This window comes from Cupressus sempervirens, chromosome 5 (genome assembly GCF_028749045.1).
Source record: "Cupressus sempervirens isolate cs-2001-9-10 chromosome 5, ASM2874904v1, whole genome shotgun sequence".
NCBI lineage: Eukaryota > Viridiplantae > Streptophyta > Pinopsida > Cupressales > Cupressaceae > Cupressus > Cupressus sempervirens.
In genome coordinates this window covers 433,107,110-433,129,094 of record NC_143122.1, presented here as the reverse complement: position 1 = coordinate 433,129,094, position 21,985 = coordinate 433,107,110, and the positions used below count along the sequence as shown (strand labels likewise).

Sequence of the window (21,985 nt, the reverse complement as noted above, 5' to 3'; positions counted from 1 at the left end):
GAACATTACTACAAAGTTATTACAAGGAAAAGAACAAACGAATTTCAATGAATTTCCAAACAATGCCACAATATAATATAAATGATCATCTATAGCAGTACCCAAAGTAATTGATACAATAACACAAATGAACTTGACAAGATTGAAGAACCTGGTATAAATAGTCTTCCTATGCTTGGAGTAGATGGGTAACTTTAGATGTAATCAAACAAAACCATTTTAAATCCAACCTAGTCCCCAGCATGAGTTGCTCCTATTCTAAAATATTAGCTTCAATAATAAATTAATAACAGTTGTGAACCATCCTTTAGCAATTACTATATACTAGCACTTAAAAGGACCTCAGAGATCTTGGTGGTTAGCTATCATCAATTTCCCAAAGCATCAAGAGTAGCAAATATTGTCTTACATCATTGGTCTCTTTGAGCCTCTAATTATCTACATATATTATTACCACTGAAAACCCCTACTTAGCAAATTAAATTGAAAAAAAATAGCACTTGTAGCAAAAACAAACTTGCCACAAACATAAGAGGATAACATGCATAGACAAAATGCAATATTGGTCATTCAAGTACACCAACATAGCAAAAAAAAATTCCTACAAATATAGGAGGGTAGATGCACAAACAAAATGCAGTATTGGTCATTCAAGCACACCAAAAACTCCATATACATCAGTTCTAATTAGAAAATATTAAGTAATATTGCCCCTAGGCATTAAAATGGGCATATACATCACTTCTAGAGAGTGAAAATATGGCTAAAGGCAACTCAAAATAGTATTCCATGACTAATCTCTAGGCAAGATGATGTGCCTAGAAAAGCTCCTCACACATACACAAACATGATATAAAGTTTTTAAATGGGCATAAATTAAGTCAAAGATCATTAGGAACCATCTACTTCTTGATTAAAACAGTAAATAAGCTCATCACATTAAGATGCCAAAAACCAAAGCTTATAGTGTTGCTCATTATAAAATAAAACTAGTTTGTGATTTAATTTAAAAATATTTTACTCATGATTAATTTTGATATGAAATCATAACTTAATTATGGATCAACATAATTAATGAAGTCGATTTAAAAAAATATTAGATTTAAATTATATTTGTGTTTTGACTATCTTCTTAAAACAAAGAATAATTATGTTGTACATCCTTCCTCCAAAATCTGAACATTATTTTTGCATAAGGTAGGGACTATTGCTCGCTCAGAGCAATAAAAAATTCTATTTTTTATGTTTTTCTAGTTCTTTGTTATTGAGAATGAGGTTGGTGGTTCATAATTTTATTAGAGGACTTAAAAAAATGACAATTGATTTATTATAGTTTTGGATCCTACATAACTTTTGAGATCCTCTATTTCAGGTCTTATCATAACTTATCTGATTGAAATGATTAGGCCATATAGGAAATTTCATTTCTAAAAACATTACTAACATTAGTACATACTACATCATATCTAGAAGAACAATTTTAATAGTTTAAATAACAATCTCTATGAAAATATGCTAGTTAAACAATTGATTCACCATGGTTAAGATAATACTTTAGCTACATAAAAACTAATTAAGACTAAGGAGGAACGTGAACAATAGTTTTCTCTAAATAAATAAATCCTCTGGGCCAAGCACAAAAAATACCAAATGGGAAGAGTTTTTTTCAGCAAATACCAAATTGAAGGCACTTTATATAACAAATAACAAATTGAAAGTAAATCACATCAATTATACAACAAATAACAAATTGAAAGTAGATATAAGTGGTTGCATGTTAGAAGAAGAGAGAACGGAAGTGGACACATGAGAAAATATGGTTGACATCATATACTGAACCTAAAGAAATTTGTACAGCAAAATATCAAATTGAAAGAAATTTATATCAGTTAAATAGGGATTTAGGTTGTTCACAAGGCAAAGTAACAGGGTTTCTATTTAAAATTGTATGATTTACTTTCATTATGAAATTTTCGTAAAGTAGATTAGGCCTCCTCCCTTGGAAAATAAATTAGGGTTTCCTCCTCCAATAATAAAAAGCTTTCCAACAATGTGGGGTACATGATCTATGAGGGAGACACAACATAATAAGACATAACACCAAATCAGGTAAGACAAAACTCATTGCAAAGCTGAGATGTATGGGAAGTATTTGTCATTTGCAGGTCACATATAATTTCATGCTGATAAATTGATCAAAATAAGGAATGGGAAATAAATTTGTAGGTGTCATACTACCTTACTTGGGAATAACAAATGCAGTGAAACACCACATGACAAGAAAGACACTCTGGCTTGGGTTGGCACACAACATTCAAAGGGAAAACAAATATGCCAGAGAGGGTATATAGTTTTCAAATAGAAGAATCTATGGGTTCAATATATAAGAAAAAGCACTAGTAAAGGATGTCATTAAAAGGGAAATAATTTAAACCTTTTGTGCAAACCAAGGCACGAGGAAAGAAAAGAAGAGTTGAATGAGCTACTCATAGTTGTGGATGAGGAGAAAAATGAGATTGTATGGTAGGGGATCATTTTCTTGACGACAGGATCCAATCCTTCAGTTCACCTTAAAAGGGAAGCTCTCTCAGTTGGATATTGATGTCATGAGCTTTACCTTGAGTGTTAATTTGATGAATCTCATAGCCAATCACTAGCCAAAATCTGATATTCATACTCATAATATCATTAACTAAACCCTTGCATTTGCTAACATAATAGCTGCTTTTGAAAAATACCTATTGTTGGAAGTAGCAGTGACAATGAAAGTAGTAGCAAAAATGTTGTAGATGAAAACCCATGCGCTCCAAAACCCTTGAAATGTTGTGGCAGATCGGATGTGAAAAAGTAAAATGCATTGTTAAGTGGCTGACTCAATGGAATTATCAAATGTGGAAAAGTACATGTTTGAATAGGAATAACTATTCCTATTCCACCTATTTTGGTGGAATACGATAAGTTCATTTTTGGGGTAAAAATGGAATACAAAACCCTATTCCTAACACCCATTCATTGCACCCAAACATGACATTAAATATTTTTGGAATTTATTAAACCCAATTCTGCCTGTATTCTACTTGCCAAATGAGCCCTTAGGGAATGTTCACTTGAAAGATTCATATCACTTTGATGGATAATGGTACTTTATCGATGGTGATGTTTTGAGAATTTCAATTTGTTAAAGAAAAACAAGCAAAGCAAATTGTTTAAGTGGATGCATTTTGGCCCTTGTATATGTTGGTAAGTGATTAGGAAGGCATAGATGTTGTCATTGATGTTGATGGAAACTTAGTCAATTGGTATGATCACAATATCTAATAATCAAGTTTTGGTAATGTTTATACATAAAAATGCCTAATGCCTAAGTATTATGCAGGACAACAGTGAACGATCAGATTATTTTGATCACTGAATACAATATAATGTTTGGTAATGGCCACAAATTTGGGAAATAATGTTATAAGATTTATATGCTTCAGTTATGTTTTCCTATGGTTATATTGTGTTTGGAACAAGTTTTAGATTGAAAAAGTTAGAACTGGCAATGATTGCAATTTTTTAGGAATAGTTTTGATGATCAGGCACATTGGCCTAAGGAATTGAATTGATTTTTTCCAATTTAATTACTTGGCATTGTAGGGATTACATCCTAAATGTTAACCCTTGGATAGTATTTCTTACTAATTATTTTTAGATATTGTGCCACATGTTTTGTGTAGGCATTTTGGCAAGCCGACTAGGAAAATATTTGAGAAAGGTATAAAGTGAAGTTAGATTTCATATGCGAGCATGGTGTTTGAAGTCCTGATATTATACGATGGTGTTATTTTGATGATTATAAGTGAATATTGATGTTGGATCCAAGCATAAGGAAGCTACATTGCAGAATAATCAAACATTATGATGTTAGGATAGTACTTATTTTTGGTATTGCAACTATTACTCTTGTAATTGGACAGCGAGTCCTCATTGAGTAGTGAGCTTTATATTGTAGCACAACTCCTAACAAGGTTGAGACCTCTAACAAGGTCAAGTCCTCTATCGAAGACTAATGTACTAAATGCATGTAATAACTCTTAATAGGGTCAAAACTCCTAATAGATTATTTTTTGATTAGTACATAAATGTGGGTGCCATCCCTACTAGAGTTTTCCCTTGGTTGGGGTTTCCTTGAAAATAAATCATAATGTTATGAGTTCTTTATTGCTTTATGTTTCACTTTCCTTTATTGCTATTTGTGGAATTCTATGGTTAAGTTTTAAAGTTATTGATTGGTGCAAAAGCATTGCAATATTGCTTCACCCCCTCTCTTAGTATTGATTTATCCTAACCATCAATATTAGAGCTTAGTTCCTCATAAGAAGTATTATAACATGAGGAGAATCATGATGGATGCAAGTAATTTATAGAGAAACTTAGAGGAAGCACTTGATGATTTAGACAAAGAAAATGAAGATAATGAAAGATTGAAAATGAAGCCTAAGGATGCATGTATGATTATATCAAGAAACTTAATCATGAATTTGAGATAACATCACTTCAAATAACCAAAAAGATTTAAAAAGGTGTTGGCATAACTGATGAGAAGATTGTTCAAGTTGTTGATGATAAAGAAGAGTTAGAACATGATTGATAACATAATAATCAGTTATATTTTTTCATGTTTTGTCAAACTATTTGACATATTGTTTTGACTTGTTACCATATATTTTACAATGAAAAAGTTGTGACTATATGAAGTTGCTAAGTTATGTAATAAGAGCAAGTCGATAAGGATCTTATCAAGTAACAATTAGAACAAATAGTGGTAGACATTTGAATGGTTTGATTGCTTATCAAGAATATGTTAATGGATTATTCTTAAGGAAATATTAATTGGGGTATGAGTAAAGGCAAAGGTAAATTTATTAGTTAGAAAATAGATTATAATAGGTAATACTTATTAGCGAGACTATGTCTATCGGTAAACTAGGAACAAAGTCCTATTGGAACAAAGGATGGCTTATTGAAAGTACTAAAAACGTATAGGTAAGAAAAATGAGTAGATGATGAATTACAAAAAGGGAAGTTGGATGAATCGAGCATAACTCAAGGGACATGGTGATGACGTGAAGCTCAAGGCAATAAGGAAAAGGAGGATTTCTTGAGAAGTTTGTACAAGGTCAAGAAAATCTTATGGAAATGATGAAATTGCAAGAATAATTGGATGATGAGATTTTGATTGTTGGATCTCGGTTTAAGGTTTGTAATCAAGGTATTGCTACATAAGGGAAAAAGAAAGAATAAGTTAGGTATCACATGTAGTGCCTCTCTCATTTGATTTCTGTAAGTCATCCTGATAGATGTAACCTTAATGATCTTTCTTGGTGAGTGATCATGATTGGGACCATGAGTGGTCTACACCCTTGAGATGATTGGATTTATGTTATTGTATCAGTTACTTTGATTATGTTTTGGTTGATTTATGAGATTATGATGTGCTATATGATTCATTGAGGTTTGTGCCAGCGGTTACTAGGATCAATGTGGTATCATGTGTTGTTTTGTGATTACCCAAAGATGTGTGTAGAGATTACACTGTGTACTATTATCTTGCTACACTTGACTAGGTTCCTATAGCAATGATTAGTCATGTTTATGAGTGTGTTCACTTATGTGTTTTAAGTGCCTATCCATGTTGTTTAAACAACCACTATTAAATGCTTAAATAATTAGAAATGGATTGTCCATGTTGGATTCATTGGTTATGTGTTGTGGATATGTACGTTGTTATATTCTGATCCAAGAGATATTTGTTACTCATGTTATGTTTTACATTTGAGATGACCTGAGGGTCAGATGCTATACTTTGATTCTAATATCATAGATGTTAGACTGCTATACTATTGAGTTGATCATATTTGCATAATGATATCATTTTGAGATGACAATGTGTTTTATGATGATATATGATTATCTAGTATTTGGACATTTCTCTGATTATATTGTGTAATGGATTTAATGCTATAGTTATTTACTTCATTCTTGCTTCATTATGTTGTATGCAAGTGTGAGTTATGTAAATAGATTATTTTAGTATAAATTAATAAATGGGTAAATTAGGTGATCTAATCAATTTATTACTTCGGCTAAGTTATTATATGTAATTACACTTGATCATGTATTTCAGTGTGCAGGATTTATATCCCTGGCAGTGACATATGGAGTTAATGATTCAGCTATTCATATTTACCAATGTCATCCCTGTATGGTCGATGTATCTTTTAAAATATTTTAATTAATCCTTTCGGTGATTATTAAATCTAAACTCATTTGCATTATGTGATTTGACCAGTGAGCATGTTTGTGCATTTAGAGGTTCGAATTGTCGCAAAAGTTGTTAAGGAAATTTTTGTAATTTTGGGTTTTTGGGCTTTAAATTTTATTGAATTTAATTTCTAGCAACCTTGCCATAGATGAATTCCTATTTCTAGGAATAGCCTATTTTCATTTGAGTCAATTCAGGGTTTAACTAGGTTGGCTGGTTATTTTCCCTAATCGGTTATTCACTCAAAAAGTGAATAAATATTGAAAGAGGAATTTAATTCCTCACTTCTCACTTTTGAATTAGAAAGTTTTGAGAGTAAACCCCAAAATCCTCTTCATGAGGATTTACTATTCTATTTTTTGTGGGAGCTACAGGCGTGGGATCATCACGAGATTGATCTCATTGGATTCAACTTGGGGAAACCTTGGATTGTCGTGATTTTTAGCTACTTCTACGGGATTTTTATTTTATGGTTTAGATTCTCATTTTACTCTTTTGGTTGTGAGGTAGGGCTCTCCCATTTTATTATTTCAGATTTGTTTCTACTTTTTTTTTGGGTAGTCATTTGTTAGGAGGCTGAGAACTAGTATTGCTCTCCGTTTCTGTATGCTAGCTCTACTCGATTGGGCGGGTATGAGCATTTCCCTATTTTCTAGGATGAGGGTTTGGGGCTTTGCACTGTTATGCTGGCTATTTTTGCATACAAACTCCAAACCTAGATTTTATTGGATTTTTGTGGCTTTTGTGCCTTAAGACCAAATGAGTTTTAATTTTGAAGTTTTTGAGTTTTGAGGTTTTTCACCTCAATTCGCCTGCCGCCTAGTTTTCTCAATTTTTCTTGGCATGATGTTGGTCATGGACGTGGATTATTCGTAGGATTTTAGTCATACCATTGCTACACTTTTATTTTTCTTTGGGATGCGTGTCACTTCTATACTCCTAACTTTGTGTTTGGTTGAGTGATTTTATACCTAGTGTTATTGTTTCTTTTGGACCCTTATTATTTTGTGGACACTAGGATTCACGTAGAATCCATACTCTTGGATTGAGGCTGGTTGAGTGAGTTCATGATGCTTGGTCTTGTTTCATCATTGGGATTTGTGTAGAATCTATAATCTTGGATTGAGGCCGATTGAGTGAGTTCATGATGTATGGTTTTATTGTTCTTTAGGATTCATGTAGAATCTGTCCTCCTGAGCTTGTTTTTGGTTTAGTAATATTTTCTTGTGTTCTCATCCAGTCCTTGTGTTATGATCTTTGTGATGGTAGTGCACCACACACGAGCACATGTACGTGCATTTAACGGGCGTCTTGTGAGGCCTGATCTTTCGTGGACTTGTCGAAAGTTATGATCATTTGTGGTTGGGTTAGGAATATGCATGCCTATGGGAACTCATTGTTGGATGAGTATGGGGAGGGTAGGGTAGCATATGGAGGGGGATTCTATTTTTGCAGCCTAGTGTCCATGCCCAGAGCATTGCATGAGAAGTTTTAAGTAAGTGATAACTAAATAAAATGTGTGAGTGGTAATAAAAATTAAGATAATTTAAATTGGATTGTGTGCCTTCCATTAGGGAGAGCAAATTCCAATACTGGCTTGGGCTTATCGATGCCAAGCGACTCTCCATGATGTTAGCCCCTACATAGTAGCCCATTGAGTGTCTGACCAAGACTTGATGTACTTGCTTCATGATCTTGGTTTCGATCATCATTATTGTCTAGCACGAGTGTTAGCCATGAATGTTTTCTTTATATGTGTTTGTGGTTGGATCATCATCTCCATCAACACAATGGGAGTGGACCTATGGGTTTCACATGGTTGGTAGGTGTAGCTACTTTCACCATTGTTGGGGACTGGTGTACAAAGACGGTCTATTGTCCTAGTGCAACCATTGTTGGATGTTTTCACTTGGTACTTTTGGTTTCAAAATATGCTTTCTTATGATTTATGCTTTCATTGAAATGCTTGGATATCATGTTTTAATGATGTTAGTTTATTTGACACACTCCCATATTATGATGTTTAGCATATGATTATATGATGTGATTTTCTTAGTTGGAATCTATTGCTTATTGGTTTAGCATGTTAGATTTGTTGTTATTATGATGGTTAGCATACGATTAGATGATGAGTTTGATTAGTTGGAATATCTAATGCTTTACTTTTAGCATGTTAGATTTCCTTGTTCTTATGATTTAGTATGTTTTAGTAGTGTCATCCTCATAAGACAACTTTGACAATCTAGTTAGTAGTTTGGGATGTTATGTGTGGGAGATGATTAGGACCTTCATGGTCTCATGATGCTATTATGTTTGGGAGGAACTGTACATGAGTTTTAGTTGTGTTGGTACTTATATGTTCATCTTTACTTCATATGATGTTTGGTTTATGAACCATGTATGTACATTACGATGTTGCCTTCCACATGTTCTTTCATATGTTTTTATGGTTTAGATGGATAGATGTTCCTCTTTCTTGTTTCATGACATCTTATCGTTTAAGCTCTTGAGTGTTCATTCCTCGATCTATGTGGATCCAGTACTCCCCGGTGTGGAGGAAATATTCTTTCTATTTTTTATTTCATGTTTTTGTGTTTTTTTAATTGTGGATCCTCATGCGAGATTGTACTTTCTCGTGTGAGAGTGCAAAGGTTTGCATGGTGTGTTGAGTTTCCTCACGCGACTCATGGTATATCCTTGCATGAAACCCCACACCAGTACATTGCTTTTGATTGTTGACCCAATCATTTCCTTGCATGGCTTGGTGTACTTTCTTGCATGAAGAGGTACTTCCTCACATGAGACTATCAATTGTAATTTCTCTCGCACAAAAAATAGGGGGCATCTCTGCTATTTTTTGGAGAACAAAATTTGGAATTTTTAGTACCCTTTAGGAATACTAGTGTTTTCATGCTTCGACAAATTATATTTTTTAGGTTTTGTTGTCATCTTGGATTTTCATCTTCAATTTAGTTGTGGCATCTCAAGATTCATTGTTTGATTTGATTGTTGGTAAAGTCTTCCATTGCGATCTTTGTGATCCCTATATGATGTTGTCATGTGCATTCATACTTGTTAAAAAAAATCTTGGCTTGTATTGAATCCTTGTTCCAAGGTTCTCTAGGCAGGGCATTACATCACATCACATTACAGAATCATGAAGAAGAGAAGGGGAAGATTGCAACGAAGAGCAAACTATCGATGGAACAAAGGAACTAATTGTTGGACATATTTAGAATAATTGAGGGGGTGGGGAGTTTAATCAGTTACCCAAGGTCCATAAGTACCATTTGAACAATAAATCATTAAAACATTCACTATTATACTTATCATGTTGTTGCTCAGTCTCTACTGTATTGATAAACAAAATTATTGTCCTAAGCATAAAATACTTTGTTGAATGTAAACTTCATCAAATATAAAACATATAAAACATTCAACACAAGTTTGACACTAGGATTTTACATGGAAATCCAATTTGGGAAAAACCACCAGCAACATGTCATCACTTTTTTACTCTTACGAAGTGAGCTTTGTTAAGAGCCAACCCTGTTAAAGGTTACAATACACATTGTTAAATGTGACCTAGTTAGATGATTTAATCACCCTGTTAGGAGTGGCCTTTTTAGAGGACTTTGATCATTCCATTTAGAATTTTACCTTGCTAAAGGATTTACAAAGACTGTTCAGTCCTTCAAATGACTCTTAGGTCAACCTTTGATCAAAAGGATTTTGATACAAATTGTTTACAATGATTAGAAAGAAAATGCTAGGGTTTTGATCTACTTGATTACAACTCACTTTTGCAAACTTAGATCATTGTTTGGTTCATGTGTTGATTCACTGATAAGATCCCCCTTTTTCATCTATGTTCCTTAACTCACTTAGTAACTCTTCAAAAAGTCAATCTTCTCCTTCCAATGAAACTTAAGTCATCTGCTCAGATTCACTTATCAACATCAACAACATATGTGCAAACAATCTTCTTTTGCTTCGCTCTCACTCTTACACACTTGTTTTCACCCTTGTGTCTCTCTCTTCCACCTTTCTCTATGCTCTCTCTCTCTCTCTCTCTCTCTCTCTCTCTCTCTCTCTCTCTCTCTCTCTCTCTCTCTCTCTCTCTCTCGTTTGACTCTATCTCTTTAAATAGGTAATTTTTGCTTTGTCATTTTCCATGATCACCATAGATCTTAGGGTTTAAGATTGGGTTCATTAGATTTATTGTATCTGTTCATCTTCCTTCTTTTCTAGAAACTTCTCATCCATCGAATTCGATCATAGGTATTATACCTAATCCTCACGTTGAAGTGGATGATCCAAGTCATCAATCTTATCTTCAACACAGTTTCCATATCCCAAGAAATCAATTGAGTCAGGTAGAAATCATGATTTCCTCAAATTTATTCAAAACACTATTACTTGGCAATCACTAAGTTTAGACACTCGGTCATCACTTAATCACTTGGCAGAATTCTTTGGCTTGACATCAATTATCTTGGTCAGTCGATACTAATGCTCAGTCAATACTAAATTTTCTCAGCACTTACTATGGCTCAGTTGACACTAGCATCACTCGACATTCCTTAATCTTTTACTCTATTGCTCGACTTAGCTTTATATTCTTGATATAAACAATCACTTTGTCTTATCAAAGTCTAACTAATCAAATGTCCATTGTAGCTTCCTTTACATAACTCAACCTTTCCTCTAGGTGCTATTGTTATGAGCAATCTCTCAAATCCTTTTCATCAATCAAATAGATATGACATTTAGATCAGGTAGAAAATATGTCTCAGTAGTAGATTTGACATCAATAACAAAACAACAATTGTTCTAATTATCAGTTTCCAACAATCTTCTTCTTTGGCATTGATGGAAACATCTCAATATCTTAACACCTCAATGTATCTTACAATCTCCATCTTTGTTACCATACAATCCAAAATATTTCACTATCATGAGTGATCAATATCCTTAGTTTCATTTTGATTCTCATCACTGCAAGTTTAGAAACTTCCTCTATCATATCTCCCTATTTGGTACATCTTTCCTTTAGTAGTATATCTCTCCCTCCTTTTCTCTTTCTTTAGTATATCTCTCCCTCTTTGACAACAATACCAAAGACACTTAGCTTTCTTGGCTTCAAGTGCTTCATACATCTAAATTATGTAGATATTTGCATGTTTGGCTGATTTATATCATCTTTTTATGACTGATTTGTTTATGATGTACTTAACTATCTACCTTAGGCATCTCCTAAAGTAGAGTTGTTCTGCATCAATGTGTAAGATATTCTAATTAGCATATTTGATGCAATGCACCTTTTCTTCTTAAGTATCTTTGTTTAGGGGAATCACCCCTAATTTACCTCTAAGATATTCATGAACATCTTTAAGTAAGGCTTTAGTGAATATGTTAGCAATTTGTTCTTTGGTGTGCACATATTCTAACTTTACTTCTTTGTCTTGAACTAGTTCCTTCAAGGTTTGAACCCACAATAGGGGTTACACTTTTTTGGAGGAAGAAATTCCTCTGAGATCACGCAACAACCAATTTTCATTTTCATACTTTCGATAGAAAGTTTTATAAAAGTTTTGATAGAAAAATTATTTAGTTTCTATCAAAAGAAATGATGTGTGTTGTTTTGATATAAACTATGGGTGCCACTTAGTTTCGATAGAAACTATCTAGGTAGTTTCTATCGAAACTACCAAGCCTAGATAGGGTTTGTTAATCCTAGTCTCAGGCTAGCGAGTTTTGATCAAAACTTATTGATTTGTTTATGATCAAAAATATTAAATTTTTTTGAAGCTTCAAATAGGTCATATCGACCCCACATGTCATTTTCATCAGTGGAGTCTTCAGTTTTGATTGGAAGCGCATAGCTACAGGCATCTGACTCATCAAACTTCAAATTGGTATGAATTTTCAATTTTTTTACCCTCTCTAATGTTTTTAGTTAAATTTTATATTTGTTTAGCTTAATTTTATATGTTTTTTTGTATGTAGTACATATATCATGTATATATGTATATATATACATATGTGTGTGTATGCATATATGTATATGTATATATATACATATATGTGTGTGTGCATATATATACACATATCATGTGTGTGTATATATATGCATGCACATATGTATACATACATACATACATACATACATACATACATACATACATACATACATACATATATATATATATATATATATATATATATATATATATATATATATATATATATATATATATATATATATATTGTGGATATACACATACTTTTAATTAATTTAATGTATACACATGAACTTGTAATATATTAATTTTAAGTTCGTGTGTGTGTGTGTGTGTGTGTGTGTGTGTGTTTAAATTAACATGTATTAGTTTTTAATTTGTATATATATAATATAAATACATACTAGAAACATGTATGTACATTTTATCTGTTTAGTGCAACGTAAATTCGTTAAATATATGTTTTTAATACTCACACCTAAATTGTACACAAATGGAAAATTTGAAATTGAATGTACACAATTTGTTTTAAAACTTCACCTAAATTACACTTGACTTAAACTAAAAACTTTGAATGATAACTCTAAATTAACAAAGTGAACACACAATTAAATATATAAAGTTCCCTAATTCATATAAATAACTTGCACATAACTTAAAACCCCTTAAAAAAACATTGTATTAATCAACCATATTAATGAATACCATGAACCTATGTCCAGGCTATAAGCCCTTTAAATGTATACATATGTTTAAAAACCAGAGACCATAACAAGTTTGTAATTTATAAATTCATGTGACATATGTATATAGAAATTTTGATATTTTGGACCCTTAAGCCATCATTTTAAGATCATTTGAACTATATTTTCATGTGTATATAGAAATTTCAATAGATTAGATTATAGATTCCTCAAGCTCTAGGCTTTATTTATGAACAAATCCTAAACTAGGACCAAAGTTTAAGACATTTTATATTAGGATCCCTTAATTTATTGTTCAATATAGTTCTATATATAACCTATTTATGTGTTAGGTAGTCCGCCCATGTGATCTAGACTTCCTAGACTTAATCAACAATTATGAAGCTGTTGCACACACACATGATATAAATTGACTAAGAATTAGTTCAATTATGAAGTTGTCGTGCACTCACATGATAAAGATTAAGTTTAGAATTAAGATAAGGGTTTTGGGTCTAGCTTAGGATTATTATTCTAGGGTTAGACTTTACATCATGGTTAAAAAGTATGTATGGTTAGAGCTAGGATTAAAATGATGGTTAGGGTTCTAGAGTGAGTGTTCAGGTTAGGACTAGAATTACATTTGGACTACCATTAAGCTCCTAAGGTTAGGGTTTTGATTGCACTTTTGTGGAGTTCATATTAGGATTTTATTAGGGTTCATATTAGGGTTTTATTGGGTAAATATCAGTCTTTTATTAGGGTTCATATATGCACAAGTACAACATTCAAATTTGAAGTTTAGGAAGTAAAACACACATGTATGTGATGTTCATTTCATGTTTAGTGTCCATACGTGCATGCTCATTTTGAATGTTCAAAAATAAATTTCAAACATGTGTATGTTCATTTATGTTTGAGGAATTATATATATTAAAATTAAATCTATTATATGTACACGTGCATTCATTTCAACATTTAAAAATAATTTTGATTCATATGCACATCTTATATGTTTAATTTCATGTTTATGTAATCCTAGTTTCTTAAATCTCATTGTAATAAATTTTAAGTTTATTAAATCTCATATTTAAATTTGAATTTTAGGATTACACATTGTATGTGCATACTACATACATTGGTCCACATGACAAATAAGAAACTTCCTATCCCCCCCAAGCAATAGTTTGTCCCCCCCGAGCAACAACATGTCCCCCTGAGCAACAAGAACATGTCCCCCTCGAGTAACAACCTGTCCTCCTTGAGCATCAGCCTATTCCCCCATATTAGAAACCTATCCCACCTCATGATCTCTATGATCACACTAACTAAGAGATTCAAAGACTTCATGAATCCCTGGCTAGTGGTGCATGCTCTAGTGTATATAGTAGTACATGCCAGAGCATCTTATGTAGCTTTACATATATTTGAGATGAGATTCATGGTGCTGCTCCATATTTTGCACATAGTATAAAATTTTTCCTTGATAGTAAGAGATGAGAGGTCTCTTCAAGTCTTTCACTGCTATAGGTATAGGGCTTAGTTCCCAAAGATGTCCTGAAGAGGGAATGTTTCCTAGATTATGTTCCACAAAAGTTTGTGAAGGGATATTCTCCCCTTAAGTGTATAGATCCATAGATGGCTGCACTAACATACCCACACTTCCTTGCTGCTCATGGCCATTATCCAAATAATGACCAAATTCCACTCTATTTTGCATGACAACTTTATGTTGAGGTTCGCTCAGGCAGGGTGGTGAACTACATTGATTTACCATCAGATTTAGGATCTGGGCGTGGTAGACTAGTTGATAGGCTATTGAATTGTCCACCACAAACACATAGGTTGATTATCAAAGAGAGGGCACCTACTATTTTGATGCAGTGTTAATCCCGATGTACCCCAAAATGAGCTGATCCAGAAATCAACAAATAAACACACACCGAAAAATGAAAAAGAGGAGCAAGATTCAAATCTAGAGAAATAATATTTCATATATTCAAATCAAGAAGTTTACATCCAACATTCTCAGCTATATGGCCTTCCTAGTTATGGCCATTATAAAGAAGAACACATCTCTAGACTCAAATACACACTCCTACCTCCAAGCTACTCTACCTAAAACTCCTCTACCAAAATTATTGATTAAGACGCTACCCAAGATCCCCTTAAATACTTCCTAAAATGTATTACAAAAATTATAGAGTATAGAGAAGCCACAAGTCATCTCTCAGCAAATATTAAATACCTATTATGAAAATTAAATACTTGAAGAGCCACAAGTTAGCCTACAATAATAATTAAATGTCCAAAAATTGATACTCAAGCAAAATTGTGATATCTCATAGCTCTGATTGAATTAGAACTTGTGCTTCGAACCGTAGGTAGTATTTTGGGTCCTCTATAACCCCTTGGCCACAAAGGCTGATTCACAAAGGATAAGTGCGCATCCATCCTAGAAGTTAAGCACAGAAATCCATCGTGCAGACTGTTAGAAATATTGTCTCTTTGGATCTGAATCTCACTCCTCTTGTTCATTTTCCTCTATGTGTTTATTTTCTAGTTTCTAGATCACCTCATTTTGGGGTACATTTGGATTAGCACTACATCATATTTCCTCTGTATTAGGTTTGTTAGTTGATGAAGCCATGTGCAAAATCTAGTCATGGGGGTGATTTAGGGAGTTGGAGAGATTATCGCAGTTGTCAGATCTATTTTGAGTGATGAGGTTGGCCAGTATTTTATGTCTCATTAGTTTTCTAGATCATTGTCTAGTGCTTCATCTTTAGGAGACTTGTATAGTGTAGCATGAATCCCTTTACTAACTAGCTTAAAGGGTCTCACTGGAGTGTTGGCACAAGATACTATGACTAGTCTTGTTGAGGATCTATTATATTAATATAGATCCATATCAGAGCATCTTGGCATACCCATATCAGATGTTCAACATTGTGTCCATGGTAGCATATCAGACGTTCAACATTGTGTCCATGGTAGTATTGGGACACATCCTAAGCCACATTCCCCTCATCGATCAAGTAGCGGTCATGGTGGTAGTACACATCATGATCCACCTACTAACCACTCTTTTGTTGTAGAGGGATAGATACATACTAGTATAGACCCTTCTGTCGGTATAGGGAATGGTTAGAGTTCAGATGTGGGCCTTGATGATGTTGACTTTAGCTTGTTGACCATAGGATGGATGGACTTTTTGACACGTGATGATTCTACTTCTTTGCAATCTCATCTAGTCATTCCACTTGGCTCATCATTATTAGAATGTGTGCCAGTCACCTGTCATGCTAGCGTAGATGTAGAGATGGAGCTAGATGAGGCCCAAAAAAATATGGATATATTAGTGGACATGATCGATGCCAGGTAGTTTGAGTATTATCAGATGCTAGCATCTACATAGGTAAATCTATAGTTTTTTTTGTTCATGTTAAAATTTCAATTGTTTGAAACTAATAATTTATGCACATATGCATATCCTGCCTTTGTAAATATACATTTTTAAATTTGATTTGTTGCACATGTATGTATGTATTATAGGGGGACATGCCTATTTTTATTCCATCTTTGATGCTAGAATGTGTACGTCGTCGAGACTCATTCGATGACTTCAGTAGTGGATAGGTGAGTTTTAAATGTTTTGTATTAGACACATGTACACATGTATACATATGTATATATAAATTGAATAAAATTTGTAGATTTAAGAGATGTAATTTAATATGATTATGTACATTTATATCACTTTCTCTTGAATATATATAGGGGTCAGCACATCTTAACGCGCATCCTGATAGTCAGTCTTTAGACTGCATTATGAAGAGACGTCACAATGGTAGTCCTACACTTGATGATCTATAGCTTTTTATATTATAGATTATTTGATCTAGACTTTCAACTAGAGAGACATTCATAGATACTTGGATGTATACATGCACACTATTTATATTTGATATTGTCTTTTGAGATCTAGATTATAAATGTTTTTGTTATTTGTTTGATGATTAATACATATTTTATAGACTTGAGAACAATGTTCGACACATGTGTTTATGTTTAGGTTCATATACATGTTTGATGATTGGTATACATATATACATTCTCTAGACATTTCTTTTACATCTTAGATTATGTTGGATAGTGTTCTAATATATATTTGATGAAATTGATGTATACGTATGTGGTTAATTTTGTTCTATGCAAGGGATATTTAGATATGATTAAATTCCTAGTTAGTTACATAATTCCTAATTTCTATAATTAGTTGCATATAAGTTCCTAATTTCTATAATTAGTTACAAATCTCAATTTAAACTTGACAAGTTAAATGAAAGAGTAAAAGTTCAATATAATTAGTCACAAGTTCTAATTTCATCCCCTTAAGACAAGTGTTTGAATTTCTTCCCCTTAAGGTACATGTCCTAATTAGTTGCATATAAGTTCCTAATTTCTATAATTAGTTACAAATCACAATTTATACTTGACAAGTTAAATGAAAGAGTAAACGTTCAATATAATTTGTCACAAGTCCTAATTTCATCCCCTTAAGACAAGTGTTTGAATTTCTTCCTCTTAAGACACATCCTAATTAGTTGCATATAAGTTCCTAATTTCTATAATTATTTACAAATCACAATTTAAACTTGACAAGTTAAATGAAAGAGTAAAAGTTCAATATAATTAGTCACAACTCCTAATTTCATCCCCTTAAGACAAGTGTTTGAATTTCTTCCTCTTAAGGCACATGTCCTAATTAGTTGCATATAAGTTCCTAATTTGTATAATTAGTTACAAATCAAAATTTAATGTTGACAAGTTAAATGAAAGAGTAAAAGTTCAATATAATTAGTCACAACTCCTAATTTCATCCCCTTAAGACAAGTGTTCAAATTTCTTCCCCTCAAAGCACATGTCCTAATTAGTTGCATATAAGTTCCTAATTTCTATAATTAGTTACAAATCACGATTCATACTTGACAAGTTAAATGAAAGAGTAAAAGTTCAATATAATTTGTGAGGCCTCACCTGATCCGTCATAGTATAGATGACATATTTGCATTATGATACTTCTAATTTGATGTTTTGATATACTTTTGAGACTATAGGGTTATGCTATTTTAATATCTGCATTTTGATGATCCACACTTGTATCTACATATTAAGACCTAAATGATATATTTAATGATTTCATTAATGTTCTAATCTTTTGCAATTGCTTTGATAGAAATTGAATTGTAGAAATGCTTGTAATGTGAAATTGTAATGTCTAAGCGGAAATTAAAGGATAGATTGTGATATGCACTAGGACCTAATTAACATACCTAGGGACTCAACAGTCACAGATTCAATATTTCTATCTATGATAGAAAATTTATTATAAAGTTATTTAGAATATTATTTTGATCATATTAATTAAAGTTTAATGTTGATAAGCATAATTTGATATTTTAATATTTTGAATGTTTTATATGAGAATGATTAGAAAAGGGAAAGTTAATTGGAAATGATGATATATGTAAGCCTAATGTTGAATGTGATAATGATTTATTGCACGTATTTACATATTGCTTACACATTTTTCTTAGACTAGTGATGCTCAAGTTTAGTGTGTAGGACTTTACCCATTGTAAACATGATATAGCCAAGGTTGAATCTATGGAAAGATTCAGACCTCATTGTAATGTGTTTTATTTTGTAATGTGAATGGTATGTATGGAATAGTTGAATTCATGTATTATTGGAGACAAGTCACTTTAAATGTAATGCATTGTTTTTTATGCGTCACTTGACACTTGTGTTGGTCACATGTTAATGACTTGTCATTTAGGGTTTTGGGAAAAATTCACCTAACCTAAACCTAACCCCAACATAGTACCCAAGTTGACCTTACATTGGAAGATGTTAAGATAAGTCCCTATCCATTTGAATTTCGAATTCCAATTTTCCATTAACTTTTGGGAATCAAAAAGTGGTCCTAAGGGGTTATTTTGGTGAAAAATAAGTGCTTGCATGATAGTAGTATGGGTTGGGGGTCAAAATTAAACCTTTAGTAGGCCTAGGTGACCTTGGGAACCCTCCAAACAAGTCACTTTCTTAGAATTTCGAAATTGAAAAGCTCACATGTTTCTCTCTCTTAGTAAAAGTAGCAATTTTGGTAGGGAAAAGGGTGTAAGATGTAGTGGCTTGATGTTTTTGCCAAAAAAAGATAGTGGGAAAGTCTTTTTAGTGGACTTGGACAAACTAGTAGAGTGTTCACTCACTCTCTAAGTTTCAGGACAATTAGGGTTTTGAAGGGAGAAGGCCAAGGAAAGGGCTCTTCAACAAATATCATTTTCCTTTTTTCTTGGATTGAAGGTTGGTGCCCATGCCATTATTTTCATTGAAGTTGTATAATATTGTTGAATCTATGTTCATGTAGAAATAAAACTATGCATTGTGTGTTGTATTGTAAATGATGTGATGTGTTTATTGTTGCATTATTTTCCTTTTTTTTACCTTGTTTTCTTTTTTTTGACATGAGTGTTGTTCATGTGTGTGAAGACTTCACTCACCCTTTGGGAAGGGAAGAGAAGTCCAGGGTGAAGGGGTTAATTGGTCTTGACAATGTAGTTGAGAACCTTGGAGTATAGGCTCTATTGTATGCCATAATCATTCATATCTTGCTTGGGGGTGATAAGGGAGGTATGGTCGAGATGAGAAAGTTTATGGAGTATGGGCTCCAAGGAAGCTATAGTTGATGGTAGTGTGTTCGAAGGATGGTTGTGAAAGCCCCAAAAGGGCATGAATTTTTTTATTGCAGATATTGTTTGATACATCAAGTCTCCTATCTACAAAACACACATTCACCCTATGTTCATGGTTTGATTATTGAACCGTTGTGAAATATCCTTGGGATAGAATTTTTCAAGTGTTGCATTGTGATGTATATGCATTTACAAGATTGTATGTGATACCTATTTTGAGCCTTGTCCCCCCTAGCTTGGGTGGTCTCTTTGGAGGCCTATGGTTGGGAGGAGAGTACCCATGGTCTTTATTTTTTTTGTGATGTATTTGCAGATTTTGTACTCAAGAAAGCAATGGAAAATGCTTGGAAAGATCATCTTGTAGATGTTGCTTGAAGGAGAAAACTTGTCATTGTGCATTGAACATGCATTGGAGAATCTCTCTCCATCTTATTCATGTTGTTGCAATCAATGATTGCATTGATGTAATAGGGAAGGGAAACCTTTGTATAATTCAATTGTAAAGTTGAAATCTCCACCTATGTTATTGTGTATTACATTTATAAGGTTGGAAATCTCCATTTTATGTACATTATTGTGGAGAGTGATTTCAGGAAAGAGTTGTAGAACTTGGGAGATGTTCATATGTATTTTCATTGTAGTTTCAATAAAATTCATTTAGATATTTTAAAATGGGAATATTATTGTACCATAATAGCCACAATTTGATGTAAAAATGGAGTCATCTCCAAGGATAAAATATTGTTTTTAACACTCAATGAATGAGCATGCATATGTAGAATCATATTCATTTGAATCATAGATAAATATAAGTGAATGAATTTCAAAGGATTATTTATGAAGAGAAAATTTCATAATGCATTACTTCAATGGAAAATGTGTTGATCTTAGAATGGTTTTGACAATTGAGTGTCAACACACTTAAGCTATTTGCTAAGTTCATGTTGAGCTAGCAATATATGCCAAGTATAATATATGTACAAGTGTCGAGTTGCAATAGGTGTTGAGTTAGAAAGTCAGTAAGTGTTGAGTCATTCAGGTGCCGAGCAAACAGATAGTGCTGAGCAAGTGTATGTGCTAAGAAAACAATAGGTGCCAAGCAAGACAAAGTTACAGTTAGTGCCGAGCATCGGTAAACAACAAGTGCCGAGTGACAGTATTAACATAAGAGTTTGCACCTTCACAAACTCAGATGTAAATCATGTTGCATGACAACTAATGGATAGATCTCAAAGCTTAGAGATAAGATCAAATCTATTGTGATTTCCTATGTAATCATCATGCAACAAATTAAATAATTAGAATGCTAGAGAGGCAAAAAGGATGAATCTTAGCCATAGATTTGTACCTAACCCTAATTCATAAAAACCTTTTAAGGAGGACAAAGCCTCATAATTCAGTGGTGGAATAGAGAGATGACAAAGTGAAAGATAGTGAAGAATAGAAGTTTAAAGAGAAAATTCAAGGCGACTTAGTAAAATAGGGGAATTGCAAGATTAGTTGAGGAGAATAGAGTATCAACATTTCAAACAACATCACATCAGATCAGAGAGGATTAGATCAGAATAGATTGAATAATGATCTGAAATCAACAATTGAAGATTGTAACTAATCAAGTCAATACTTTCTACTATACTTTCTAATAATTGTATTAATAGAATGAAAATCCTATGGAGTTAGGTTGGTTTAATATCCATTGTATAAATCCTTTGACAAGGTGACTTTCCAAGTGAATGTTTTGTAAATCCTCTAGATAGGTACACTTTTAATAGGGTGTTAGAGCCTTTAATAGGGCAAGCCTCTCATAGGGAAAACCATTGCTGATGGTCAAAAATTGTAACCTTAACCAGTTACACTATTGCTGCAATGATAAGTTGTGGGTGTCATCCCCACCCCAATTTTACCTTCTCATTTTAGAGGGTTTCTGGGTGATCAAATATTGTGTCATCTATTTTCATGCATGCCTTTACTTTAATGTTATTTTGATATGTAACATGCATGTGTTGATTTAAGTTTAAAAAAAAATTATTGGTTAAGCTTTATACTTCTAATTCACCGCCTCTCAGAAGTATACTTCCCACTTGTAAATTCCAACAATTGGTATCAAAGCTAAGTTCTCACAAGGAGAAGCTTTATAGCTTGGAGAAAAGATCTAAAGATAGAGGTCTACAAGCTTGGGAAGATCATAGAAAACTATGAGATTGAAATACATCT

At 32.9% G+C, this 21,985-nt stretch overlaps 1 non-coding gene across 1 annotated transcript; it reads right to left on the bottom strand.

Annotated features, from left to right (window-relative positions):
• Positions 1-338: 338 nt before the first annotated feature.
• LOC149556642 (small nucleolar RNA SNORD24) lies at positions 339-419 on the bottom strand. The gene has a single exon (XR_016352504.1). It is a non-coding gene; the product is annotated as a small nucleolar RNA SNORD24 (small nucleolar RNA).
• Between the last annotated feature and the right edge of the window lie 21,566 nt (positions 420-21,985).